Here is a 14,802-nt window from a genome sequence, read left to right as displayed (position 1 = left end):
TGGTGGACCATCAGTCTTGCGACGGACCACCAGTGTCACCGTCAATCCTTAACCAAAAACCACCTCTCAGAAGGACTTAGTAATGATCAACATGGTGGACCATCAATCTTGCGACGGACCATCAGCGTCACCATCAGGCCTTATCCAGAAGTTACGATTTTAAAGAAATTACTGACGGACCAGATGGTGGACCGTCAACACTGTGACGGACCACTATATGAACCGTCAACTTGGACGCAACCTTTCTGCTTTTAAATTTTAAATTCCTTTTTTAGTTGGGAACTTATAAATACCAAATTCTAGGGTTAAGAGATGGACTTTTTGTCTTTTACTAGTTTTATCTTCTATTGAAACTCTCTGTAACCTAGTACTTTGGGGGATTGATAGAGATCTTAGAGAAGTTTTATCATTGAAGATTGTTTATTGAAAATTCCAGAACTGATTCTTGGGATTCTTTGTAAGTGAATTCTAAATCTATTTATGAATAATACAAGAATTATTTCTCCTTCTTCGATGGAGTTTTGTGGATAAGATCCTATAACTAGGGTTATGGGATCCTTAATGTGAAAAACATCTATGGGTTGTGAATCAAATTGAGTTCCACGACTGAATGATATTATATAAACCTTTCTTCAGTTTAACGACTTTTCTTGGTTTCAAACTTAAAAAGTGGGCCCAAGAACATCACTTGTATGAAAGGAAAGTGTTTACATGAATTCTAAGGGCCTTAACCTTTAGAGTAATGGCAAATGCCCTAACAAGATTAGCTTACATGAGAAATCTGGTTGAAAGAACAATGCATCCTTTGAGTTTGAGAGAATTTTAGGATACTCTATCCACTTAGGTTGAGAAACTAAGGGATAAAGAATAGGTCTCAACCATTCTTGCAATTTAATTTGCTAAATGGAACTCATAAGTGATTTACAACCCGAATTGTGCTAGCGTTTTGGCGACTGTAGCCCTGGTTTGTTTAATCTCACAGAGTTACGGATTACAAAGAGAATCATCTGTTAGAATACTCTTGTTACAATTAATTAGTTTATAAGTTAAAAAAAACCCTTATTCAGGAACCTCTGATCAACAGTCCAGTAACGATTACAATACTTAGTAAGCACAGTGTTCCCTGTGGGATTCGACACCTTACCTAGTTGGGTTCTAACGAGAGTGGTAATTTGGGTCATGAAGTGACACGTCTATAGAATTATGACATGCCCAAAGAAGTTACCCAATGATGGAACAATCAAAGACATGTAGGTAAGCTCACTATCTGAACATTTATCACAAGACGGATCAAAACAAGTTTTATAGAAATTTTGCTAAATATAAACTACTACCATATTAAAACCAAATAGGAAGTATACTAAAAATAAACTAATCCAATATTGTACTAGAGAGATAATGCCATTTGCTAGAATTGCAATATACATCACATGGCTATCGATCAATAAATTAAATTTTAGATACTCAAGAAATGATAAAAAACTTGAATGTGGAATCCCAATAATTAGGCACATAAATGATCTATGCTATATTAAAGATCAGGTTTATTGGTTGTTTTAATTAACATAATAAGGTTCAATAATATCCTATTTACTTTTTCTTTTAGCTATTCAAAACCTCATTTTTTAACAAGTTACAAGGATTCAATTGTTGAAACACAACAAATGAGTTTGAGGATCCTTTGATGTCAATATAAAATCCCCCTCTGTGTTCTTAACAGAAAAAATTTGAAGATTACTTTAAATTAACACATAAAGGAAACAAGCTAGAACTTTGATCTAGTATTGAAAATGGCTGGGGATACTTTTAAAGAAATATCTCTAATCAATGGGGTTATTTCATCTTCTTCCTATTTTGTGCAAGTTTAAAATAACCCTCATAAATCAAAAAGGTCACAGAGGGGTCATTGGATGACATACCATTCGTCTGTGAACCTACTTCGTTCCTATCATCAGCATTGTCAGTCAAGAAGGGTGAAAGTGGTTCTAACACATTCCAAGCAAGAACAAAACAAATTCACATAGCTTTTAAGGTGAAATAAAGACCTTAAAAAGTAGCTTGTCTAGGATTATAATTAGTGAAATTCATGCTAAATAGAAAACTACAGTCTGCGATTAAGAGTTTTAAGGCCAAAACGACGAAGCAAAGGAAGCTAAGTGAGTGAGTATTATGTATGATGAAAATTACATCAACAATTTCATTCAAACAATGTAACAGACAATAAACCAAAAGGAGGAACAACTCTTGGATAAAATAAAAGACTTAAAGTGATATAGTGAAAAATATGTCACTAACTATACCAAACAGTGGCAGCAAACACATTGATTCGAGTAACGACATAACGACAACTATCACAAACGAAACGTACGGCCATCAAAGCCATCTATCTGCAATTAATCCCAGCACATTATTAACCCTTCGATAAAATACTAAAACACTACAGCGACTACAGAACGAGAAGAAAGAATGAAATATTGAAACTAACGGGATGAAGTATTACCTATTTTGGAGCAGCAAAATGAGACTACAAGCTACCATTTGGATCTCGACCACCACCGAAAGGCTCTGCAGCTACTCCGACAGCTTTAACAACTTTTTGCAACAATATATTTTACTAAAATAAAATAACTTTTGATTGAGAGCCCTTTTCTAGCCTTTAAGACTTGGGATTTTCAGCTTAACAATGAGCCTTATATAGGAGGAATTTTGGGGTTGAGAAATGGGTTCAGCCATTGTGGATTAGGAAAAATTTAAGGTATTTTGAGAATTTTTAATGGGGGAAAATCCGCCAATATACTGACGATAAGCTTTCTAACCAACAGATTCCATGAATTTGGATTTTTCTCCACCATATTCAAAAATCAGGTAGTCAATAGAGATGGAGGATGGAATTATTCTCAAGAGCCAATAGAAATTGTGCAAGTATGTACAAATTCGTACCAATTAACCCAAAATTTGTGGAACCCGACCGTTGGAGAATCTACCTAAGAACTTCTAGAAAATTCTTAATTTTTTGATGGTGCAAAATTGTGTGGGGTCACATGGGATGCATGTATTGAAGGGCGAAAAGGGGTATCTACGTGAAAATAGTAATTTTTTGCGTTGAAATTTATGTCAGAGCTATTTAGAGTAGGTATTATTGTGGTTGAATTATCGTTGTTGTTTGCTATTTATTCGTTTGGTGTTGCTAGTATTTGTATGAAGTTGTACACATCTTTTATTGGGTGGGTCAGGTTTTTAATGTTGTAGTTATTTGTAAATGGGGCAAGCGGATGAGAGGGAATGGGTCGGGTTATGGATGAATTGTGGTGGACTGGTGGATGGTTTGTTGGGCCTGAATAGATAAAGGAGTTTTGGGTTGGTGTTGATTTTAAAATGAACTAGGTTGGCAAAAGTGGGTTAAAAGGGAATGGGTTGTTAGGATTTTGACTATCTTTTGGGGGTATTTAAAAAATAACCCTAATTAGATTTGGATTAGCCTTTTCTATTTAAATTTTGATTAAATTGAGAATTAATTGGTCAATTGCATTACAATTGTGACCAATTTAATTTCAATTATGGACCAATTTAATAGATAGACTAGATTAAATTAAAATTTGATAAGGATTAATACCTCATTTAATCCCGAGCTTCTTGATTAAATTAAACATGTATTTATCTAAATAAATTATTTTGAGGAATAAACTATGTTTAAATCAAGATTTTAATCATTTGAATTTATTTTCAAGATAAACCTTGACTAAACCCCGATATTCTGTAAAATAAATATTTAAGTAACAAAATTGTATAATTTTGTATAATTAAATATGATGATATATAATCGCTACTTAAAATGACAAAATTACACGAATAAATACTTTAAAAATCTTTTTATTTGGATTAAATAAATATTGTAATTTTATTTGAAAATCGAAGAAAATCAAAACTAAGCTCAGTTGTGCAGGACAAAAATTAGGTGTCAACAACTACCCCTCCCTTTGGATAGGGTAGATGCAAGTAACCCTGGGCAAAGGGAGTTTGACATTCCTAATTTTTGTCTGACCACAAATTCATTTTTGAAGAGGTTGGTTAGTTATGGCTGAACTCCGGTATTGGATTTCCTACATATCTCAGGTTTTATGACAATCCAGGCCACTTGTAGTTCATAAAGCTTGATTTAAAGCGCAATTTTCAAAAAATTCACAAGTTATCTCGATTTTGGAGTTTTTAGTGAAATCGAGAAGTTGGGGAATAAAGAGATTTGGGAGGAGGCTAGAATGCAGTCGATTTTCTACATAGAACCCAGCCTACATATACTCGAGATTCAGGGAATTAGACTGCTTATAGTTCTACTCGATCGGTAGAAATGATAGTATTTTATTTTAGATGATCTTTGGCTCGGGATGAGTGAAAAGTTGATTGAGTTGCAAAAAAAGAGGCTTGTAAATTCTTAACCATGAACGTGGAGCTCTTCACATCCATAGGTAAGAATTTGCCTGTACATAATTTCCAAAACTCTAAGTATGTTGTCACTCAGATTTGAAAGAAAAAGAATGTTACCCTCGATATAAGTTTATAAATATCCTGAAGGTAAATCTGAAACCAAAATATCCCAGAATACCCACATTCCTTATAATAGTGGTGTGGTTAGGTGGCAATCATCCTTTAGCTCGTGTCCAAAGAAATTGACATCCCTCTCTAGACTATTTCCCATTTTACAGCTAAGAAAGAGTTCCATGTTATGTTGCATCCTTTTTGGAGTCATTCGCAGCTGTGGTTTTGATTTGAGATTTTCATCCTCTCAAATTCTCTCGACAATGTCTCAAAAATTGTTAGTGCTAAACATAATTCACGAAAGGGGTATATAGTCTTTTACCATATCACCACTTGAGTTGTTGCCTAAAAAGTGAAGTCATCCTTTCATATACCTATTTTGAAGGTAATAACTTGCAACAACAACCCTCTTAGTTGTTTCATAAGTAGCTAATTTGTCAAGTGAATAGTTCTTCAAAGTGGGGTGGCCCTTTTGGACACTGAAGACACTTTATGCAGAACGGTCCCTGCAATCGTGTAATCTTATGTTGATGCGGCAACCCTTCTGTTCACCTATAATTCTTGTTGTATGTGTTATGGTAACCTCTCCGGTTATTGACAATGATTCTTTGCATATGACCTCGGGTAAGTCTTGTGCATCTTTGTATCGATTAGGCTCATATATTTCCCTTGAATTGTCAATCTTTGGAAAACCTTGCACATTATTTGATGTTGGACACAAGGAGACTTACGGATATCCTTTGAATTACTAGATTTTTGATAAACTTGCACATTATCCGACCTTGGATAAGAGATGGCTTACAGATATCCTCCATTCGCTAGCTCTCAAGTAATCCACCACATCATCCGACCTTGGATACAATATGACTTATAAATATTTCTTAAATTGCCAGTGTTTAGGTAATCCTACAGATAATCGATCTTGGATATGACGTGGCTTATACAGAATCCTTGGACGTATCAATTTGTTAACCTCGTATATTTTTTTATAAGGATTTATTTGGGACTTATGGATAACCTTCAAACTGTCGATCTTCGGAAAACCTTGCACACTATTCAGTTAGGATATTGTTGTGGCTAACGAATGAACTATTGACTATCAACTCATAGGTAATCTAACACACTATCCTATTCAAATAATATGACTTATAGATGATCCTCAAATTGTCAATTTTTAGAAAATCTCATATGTCATCCGTCTTCATATAGCGACTTAAGACATTCCTGTGAATCACATGCTTTTGATGAATTTAGATGCTGATTCATCATGATGAGATATCCTCGACGCTAGAGTATTTTATCTTCACATGTAAATATTAAATATTGATATATCCTCGATGCCAACATATGTTATCTCGCGTGTCAATGGATATTAAATGCTATGATATCCTTGACACAAGCGTATGCTATCTCACGTGTCAACAAATATTAAATATTATGATATCCTCAGTGTCAGTGTATGCTATCTCACGTGTCTATGAATATTCAATGCAATGGCCCTTTTGGCAATTATATGCAATGGCCCTCTTGGCAATAAAATGAAAATGAAATGTCCCTTTTGGCAATAAAATGAGATGAAATGGACCTCTTGGCAATGAAATGAAGTGTAATGTCCCTCTTGGCAATCAAATGAAATACAAAGGCCCTCTTGGAAATGGAATGATATATAATGGACCTCTTGGAAATGAAATGCAATGGCCTTTTTAGAAATAAAATGAAATACAATAGACCTTTTGGCAATAAAATGAAATGTAATGGCCCTCTTGGCAATGAATGAAGTGCAATGGCCCTTTTTGAAATGAAATGAAATGCAGTCGCCTTTTGGCAATAAAATGATATGTAATAGCCCTCTTTTCAATGAAATGATATGTAATAGCCCTCTTGGTAATGAAATACAATTGCTCTCTTGGAAATGAAATAAAATGCAATGGCCCTCTTGGCAATGAAATAAAATGCAATGGCCATCTTGGCAATAAAATGAAATGTAATGGCCCTCTTGGCAATGAAATGAAATGCAATGGCCCTCTTGTCATTGAAATAAAATGCAATGGCCCTCTTAGAAATAAAATAATATGCAATGGCCCTCTTGGAAATGAAATGGGATGAAATGGCCCTCTTGGCAATGAAATAAAATGCAACGGCCCTCTTGCCAAGGAAATGAAATGAAATCGCCCACTTGGCTAACGAAAACAGTTTCACCTGAGTTCGTTTGTATGTGTTTTATCTTTCTACATATACCATTTACCTCACCTCATAGAAATTTTAAGGATGACTTTTTTCTCTCAAGTTAAACATTTAGTAGACACAAAGTCGCTTTTAATAGCGACCACTTTTAGAAAAATTCTAAAATAAATATTCATAAAGAAGATAAGGCTCCTTTGTTTATCCTTCATGGTCTCAGGTAATAAGATAGACATTTCAAAAGGTCCTTGATAAATGGGTATTAAACCCGTCATTAGGGAGACCAAAAATACCATTCTTGAGCATTATATACTTTGGTGTGGCTCCTAACTCGCTTAGATATTTTTGAAAAGGATTTTTATTTTTGTGTATTGATCCCTGCATCCATAGAAAAATGATTAGTTTTGAGTGAAACCACTCTATGTCCGCCTCTTTCAATCCTCGATTTGCTCCTCATCATCTTTCAGGTGTTCCATCATATTGGGAGTTTCACCTTGACTCCCCATTCTAATAGATGCCTAGGCAGTCATTAAATAAAAAATTTGTATAGATTTTTTTTAAGTAATCTTAATTTTTAAAAACTAGTTTCAAAAATTTCTATAAAAGCTTTACAAAATCTCTGCCAGTCATGTCATGTATTAGCACAACGAACGTCTTTCCCTTGGTTCTGATTATATCTAAAGTTTGATGGAGGAAATCCAGGGATTCATCATCGTCGTTGAGGTTTTCTACTAGAAGTTCTGTCATGGTCGAAGATTTAGTCTACCTAGACTTGGTCAAAGCTAATGTTTTCTAAAACATGACTTTGACCTCTTGTGCTGGGGGTTTTGAAATATATTCTAATGTTTAGTGGAAATTTTAAGGCCCTCCTCAAAATTTCTGCCCCAGTACAATACTACTTAAGATGATCTTGGCTTGAGAGGATCTGAAGTCTTTGCGAGTGCTCATCTTCTTTTTTTGATGATGATCTTTCTTTTGTGAATTTTTGAGATTCCTTCTCAAAAATTTGCCCCAATTTCCATTTATTGGGGATATATAACCGAGCAATCAGGTCAAACGTAGTTCAGGCCTGTGCTAGGGGTAATTTAGAAAAATCTAATTGGTTGATCGAAGCTGACATAGGCCGCCTACATATCTCTTTCTTAGGAATTTAGGTCATCACATTGTTCATACATAAAAGAAAAGAGTAAATTCTCCTAAGGGTTTGACTGAAGCCGATATAGGCCACCTATATATCCCTTACTTGGGAATTCAGGTCAAACATAGTTTGTACATAAAAGGAAAGGGGTTCTAGGCAATTACACATCATAAAACTAATACTATCATAAAAGCGATTACATATAACAAAAACTAAAATATCCTTCAAATATAATATCTCTTTACCGCATCGAAATTAATTGGTTTGGTCCATTCTTGACCCTTCATCTCAGACAGAATCAGGACTCCTCCAGATAGTACCTTGTAAACTATGTATAGTCCCTGCCAATTTGGAGCAAATTTTTCTTTATACTCTTCTAGGTTCGGGAATATACATTTGAAAACCAATTGCCCAACTTTAAATGTTCAAGCTCTTACTTTTTTATTGAAGACACGGATCATCCTATGTTGATACAACTGACCATGACCCACGGCAACCATTCTATTCTCATCAATCAACATGAGTTGTTCATAGTGAGCGTCAACCCATTCTTTGTTACTTAATCTGATTTCTTGAATAATCCTTAAAGAAGGTATTTCAACCTTGGCAGGTATCACAACTTTATTCCTATTAACAAAGAGGCAAGGAGTTTTCTCAGTGGAGGTTTGAACTATTGTACAATACCCTAGTAGAGCGTAGGGCAATATCTCGTGCCATGATCTGTCATTTTCAATCATTTTCCTTAATATCTTTTTGATATTTGTATTGGCGGCTTCTACGGCTCCATTCATCTATGGATGACATGCGGTCGAGTTATGATGAATAATATTGAACTAATCACAAATCTTACTCATCAAGTGACTGCCTTCTTGGTGACGGCTCTATATGAAGCAACTTTGACCCACTTAGTGAAGTAATCAATGGCAACCAAAATAATTCTATGCCCATTTGACGCCGGTGGCTCTATTAGTTTGATAATATCCATAGTCCAAGCTACGAAAGGCTAAGGTAAACTCATCGCACAAAGCTCATGTGGAGGAATTAGAATTAAATCTCCGTGTATCTGGCATTTTGGGCACTTCTGCACATACTTGCTACAATTATTTTCCTTAGTCATCTAGTAGTAACCGATTCTCAGTATATTTCTAGCAAGGGAAAACCTATTCATATAGGGCCCTCAAACTCCTGCATGTACTTGTTTTATTAATCTCGTGGCTTCCGCGGCGTTGGCACATCTTAAGAATCCTAAGTCTGGAGTCCTTCTAAAAAGAATTTCCCCACTTGGAAAACAATTATTTGCCAAACGCCGGATTGTCTTTTTTTAATTATTGTTTACCTCCTCAGGATATAGTGAAAATTCTAAATACCTTTTAATATCATAGTACGATGGATCCCCATCGGGTTCCTCTTCGATGTGCGCATAATGTGTGGCTTGTTCCTTCAAGCTTATTTATAAATTATCAATGTAACTCTGATTTATGTGCTGAATCATGAAGGATATAGTAGCCAAAGCATCAGCAAACTCATTATGTATCCTCGAGATACGTCTGAAATCAACTTCCTTGAATCTTCTGCTCAAATCCTACACCAGCTCTACATAAGGAGTAATCTTGGGGTTCTTTACCGCCCATTCTCCCAGTACCTGGTAAATCAGGAAATCTGTGTCTCCAATGACTAGCGGTTTACGAACACCCATATCAAGTGAAAACTTAAGACCTAGGATGCAAGCCTCATATTCAGCCATGTTAATGGTACACGAGAAACACAATTTAGTAGTTTTTGGATAGTGTTGTCCTGTTTCTGACACCAAAACTGCTCCAATTCCAAAGCCTTAGAAGTTGACCGCTCCATCAAAGAATAATCTCCATCCAGGGTATATCTCTGCAATGTATTCTCCCATAAATAAAATCTCCTCATCTAGAAAGTAAGTTTAAAGTGACTCGTACTCATTATCAACTAGATTCTCAGCTAAACAAACCATTAAGGCTTGCCCCTTGATTGCCTTTTGAGTCACATACACAATGTCAAACTTAATAACATTTGCCACTTGGATAACTTTCCTGTAGGCATGCTTTCTGAAATATATACTTCAACGGATCTATTCTGGAAATGAGATAAATTATGTACGAGGATAGATAATGCCTCAACTTTTGCGTAGCCCAGGTCAAAGCACAATCGTCCTTTCTACAAGAGTGTAGTGAGCCTCATATGGCCTGAACTTTTTACTTAAGTACTAGAATGCTTTATCTATCTTACCGGTCTCATCTTGTTGCCTGAGGAAACACCCAAAATCATTGTTTGAGACTAATTGGTAAAGTAAGAACGGACTTTCTTCCCTTAGTGGAACCAAAATAGATGGAGTAGACATTGTATATTTCTTCAACATCTTCAGAATTGGCTCACATATGACTGATGATTGGGCATTGAACCCGCTAATATAATTCAAACAACCCAAGAAACTCATAACCTCTTTATTGGTTCTCAGCGGTGGTAAATTGTGAATTGTCTTAAACTTAGATGTGTCTAGCTCGATGCCCTTTCTGCTGACTATGAACCCCAGTAATTTTCTAGTTGTCACACTGAAAGCACACTTAGTTGGATTCAACTTCAAGTTGTACTTTCTTCACCTGTTGAAGAACTTTTCCAGATAGGTCAAATGATCTGAACTCTTGAGGGATTTGATAATTACATCATCCACGTACACCTCAATTTCTTTATGAATCATATCATGAAAAATCATTGTGATAGCCCTTATGTAGGTCACACCTGCATTCTTGAAACCAAAGGGCATTACTCTGTGATGATAAACACCCTAGGGCGTAATGAAAACTGTCTTTTCTACATCTTTATTATCCATTAATATATGATGACACCTGGTGAAATAATCTATACAAGACTGCATTTCATGCTTCGCATAATTATTAATTAGGATATGAATATGGGTAGCAGAAAATTATCTTTAGGACTGGCTATATTCAAATCTCTGTAGTCAACACAAATTTGGATCTTACCATCCTTTTTCAGCACTGGAACAATATTGGCTAGCCATGTTGGATATTTTGTGATCTCCAAAACCTTAGACTGAATTTGCTTCATCACTTTTTCCTTGATCTTCAAACTTAAGTCTGGCTTGAATTTTTGTATTTTTTGCTTAACTGGATCAAACTCAGGATTGATTGGTAACTTATGCGACATGATGTTGGTGCTTAATCCTGGCATGTCATCGTAAGACCAAGAAAATATGTCAATTTACTCCTGTAGCAAGTGAATGGGTTCTCTTTTTTGTCCTTCTGTTAAGTGAACACTAACACTTGTCTATTTGATTTCATCATGATCGCCTACGTTGATTGTTTTAGTTTCCTCCAGGTTATGTTTCTTTCAATTTTCAAATTTCTCTATATCTTCCACTAACCGATCCTCATCACCTTATTTCCATTCATCATCACTCCCCTTGCTTTGTTCGTTTAACTCTTAACATGATATTGGCAGGTTATAAACTATTGCAACTGAATTAAGAAAAACAAACCAAGTAAGATAATCAAAATACAATAATATAATCATATTTCAAAATAAATTCTTAAATAAAGGTAGCCATTTTCATTAAAATTTAGGAAATAATTACAAACTATGGCTCATAACCAACGCAAATACGGGCCCATGCCTTTTGAAAGCAGTAAAACACAAAAAGAAAATTTGAGACATAAAAGGGTAGATCACGAGGCCTTTTCTGGATCATCATTGATTTTTAAAAACTACTAGTAATTTCCCTTTCATCTACCACGACGGGCGATGAGTTATGAGGGGAATGGAGGTCCATTTTTGTAAAGTCTCTCCTGGTGCAGCCTTCCTCACCCCACTAGACTTTGGTAAATCTTCTAGTCTAGCATTGCATCCCTCGAATAGATTTCCTATCCCCTCCCCAAGACCATCATGTTTTGATATCTCATTCACAGAAAATGACTATACAAGAGTGGCAACGATTTAGACACACTCATCTTTAACTTCTTTTCAACCTCATCTTTTTTTCTTGGCATGTATCCTAACCCATACTTAGATGATTTTTCTCGGACCATAAAGGGCTCAATAATTCCTACCAAATTCTTACCCAAGCCCCGGCCGGGCTTGAACCCACTTCTTAACATCACAGTTAGAATCATTTTGTAGAAGAGGGCATTGCGCTTAGAGTGTTAGATCTTTCTCCATAGCACTTACAATTTCCATAGTATAAAAACTACTACCTCTCAAAACATCTTCAATCACAGGCACATACCCATTGGGATAATTAAAATAACTTCCTTCTTCTTGAATGACTATTTCATGGTCTTCCTAAATAGACTTCAATAGTAGATGAAGGGTTGATAAAACTGCCTTTGCACCATGGATCTAAGGTCTCCCCAGGAGCAGGTTGTAACTAGGATAGATATCCATAACATGAAATTTAGCCTTGAATTCAGCAGGTCCCATCTGGATATACTAGTCAACTTTACCTATAGTATCTCTCTGCCCTCCATCAAAATCCCACACATTAACATGGCTTTGGTAAATTTTTCCTAAGTCGTAGCCCATTTAAACTAATGTAAGAAGAGGGAAAATATTCAAAATAGATACATCATCTATCAATACCTGATTAATCACAATGCCTCAAAAATAGACAGTAACGTGCAAAGCTTTGCTATGCATCACCCTCTTAAATGGCAACTTCTCCTCACTAAATGATATGTGATGACTTCCCATAACGTTCCATAACATTGCAGCCAAATTCTCAATGCTCGTGCCTGCAGGAACATATGCTTCATCCAGGACCTTCAATAAAGCTTGTCGGTGGTATTGCAAACTCATTAACAGTGCCCAAATAGAAATCTGGGGTGGAGTCTTTTCTAAATGCTTGACAATTAAATACTCTTTTGGTTGCATACACCTCCAAAATTCCTCCTCCTCCCTATCAGTGATTGATTTTTTTGTGAATTCTTCCTATTGGTCAAATCTTCAGGAGTGTAGCATCATCCATATTGTGTTATCCCCTGGGCAGTGACAGTCTCTACAGTAAACTCCTGTCTGAGTAGTGGAGTATATTCTTTAGTCGGGGCTGCCATCACTATAAATGGGGGCCTTTCATTGACACTTAAGGCAGCTATGACTCTCTCTATCTTATCCACTCCTTCTGTCCTCTTAGAATTTTCTGAATATACCTTAGTAATGCTCTTACTAGACAACCATTCTCCCTCTATTTTGTTCATGTTAATTGTGTCTTCCTCATGATTTGGAAATAGATTACTGTTGATATTTGGTGTCGGAGACTAAAGCGTGATGACCTTTTGATCAATCCAGTCTTGAATCTTATACTTTAAAATAATGCAATCCTCGATACTATGCCCCATTGCTCCCGAATAATAGGCACAATTTTGAGTGGCACAATAAACTCGAGATTGGGATTGACAGGTTTTAATTGGATAGGTTGTAAATGATTGGCGTCTTTTAATCTTCCAAAGAGTTAGGTGCGACTTTCAACTAATGGAGTAAAGTTTTGGGGAGGTCTCTTTTCAAGGTTTGGATGTGGGGATTATACTAGTTTTAATTAGTGGGAGGAAGTACTTGATGATAATTTGGAGGTGCTTGGACGTTTGTTCAGTTGTTTGAAAGGGATAATTAATCATTAGACTAATAATTTAGTTGCAGAACTTGGTATTGGGGTAAAATATTTGGCTGTGGATCTTGATATTGGGATTGGATATTTGGAAGTGTATCTTGGTACTGGGTTTGTATATTTAGAAGTGGATCTTGGTATTGGGATTGGATATTTAGAAGTGGAGCTTGGTACTGGGGTTGTATATTTGGAAGTAGATCTTGGTATTGGGGTTGGGTGTAGAATACATATTGAAAACTTGGTCACAGTGGAGAAAAGAGAATGTTTCTAGGCTTAAATTTATTCTTTAATTTAGCTATAGAATCAGTAGAGACCGCACTCACATCCTCTTTTTTCTTCTTGGGGAACACAAAATTCCTAGATGATGTAGGGTTTTTGATAATCTTTTCTGTTTGAATGCCTTCTTCTTGCAATTCCCCAATTTTCACCAAATCTATAAAAGTTGCCCTGACCGTGGATATCATCCTGGTATAGAATTCTCCCTTCTGAGCATGAGAGAAATTGATACCATCTCCTCCTCAAACATAGGAGGTTGTACCTTAGCAACTTCTTTTCTCCAATGGAAGGTATAGTCTCAAAAACACTCATTATTTTTCTGCTTAATCTGGTTAATGAGTACCGATCAGGGACTATTTCAACATAAAATGCAAACCTATCAAGAAAAATTTTAGCCAAAGCCCTCCATCCAGACCATCTTTTTAGTTCCTTAGACACAAACCTATCTAAAGCTTCGCCACTCAAGCTTCAGCTGAATAAGTGCATTAGTAATGCCTCATTTCTTTCTATCCCAACCATTTGGTCGCAGTACCTTCTTAGATGATCAGGTATAAAGCTTATCTCTGATGTATTATTTGTTCCATAAATTAGACAAAGTCTTGTAAGTGTTGGTCAATTTTTTTAGAACAATTATGCCCTGTTAGTTAAAGATAAAGAATGTGAAATCTTCTTCCCTGTTATTTCTAATTTTCTCACAAGTTTAGCAATTATCTTGCTTTGTTCTGCTATCACCTTTTACCTAATGGGAAATACATTATCTTTGTCACTTCCAGTCATGTTTAGATGATGGTCAAGGGATGGAATTTTATTAACTTTTGACCAGGTGAAGTAAGAATGTTCTACCAGTTTGTTTCATCATGGAGTAGTTTTCTATTATCTGTAAAGTAAATAACTTAAAGGTAGATGTGTTAGTTCCCATATGTGACAATTAATGCAAGATATTTGACAAGAAGTAATCACATGGAGTTGTTTGCCTCATAGGCAAACTGGTCCAGGGGACCATAGAGGACAAAGTGTCTTTTATTCAATC

This window comes from Capsicum annuum, chromosome 8 (genome assembly GCF_002878395.1).
Source record: "Capsicum annuum cultivar UCD-10X-F1 chromosome 8, UCD10Xv1.1, whole genome shotgun sequence".
NCBI lineage: Eukaryota > Viridiplantae > Streptophyta > Magnoliopsida > Solanales > Solanaceae > Capsicum > Capsicum annuum.
This window is presented reverse-complemented; position numbering follows the sequence as displayed.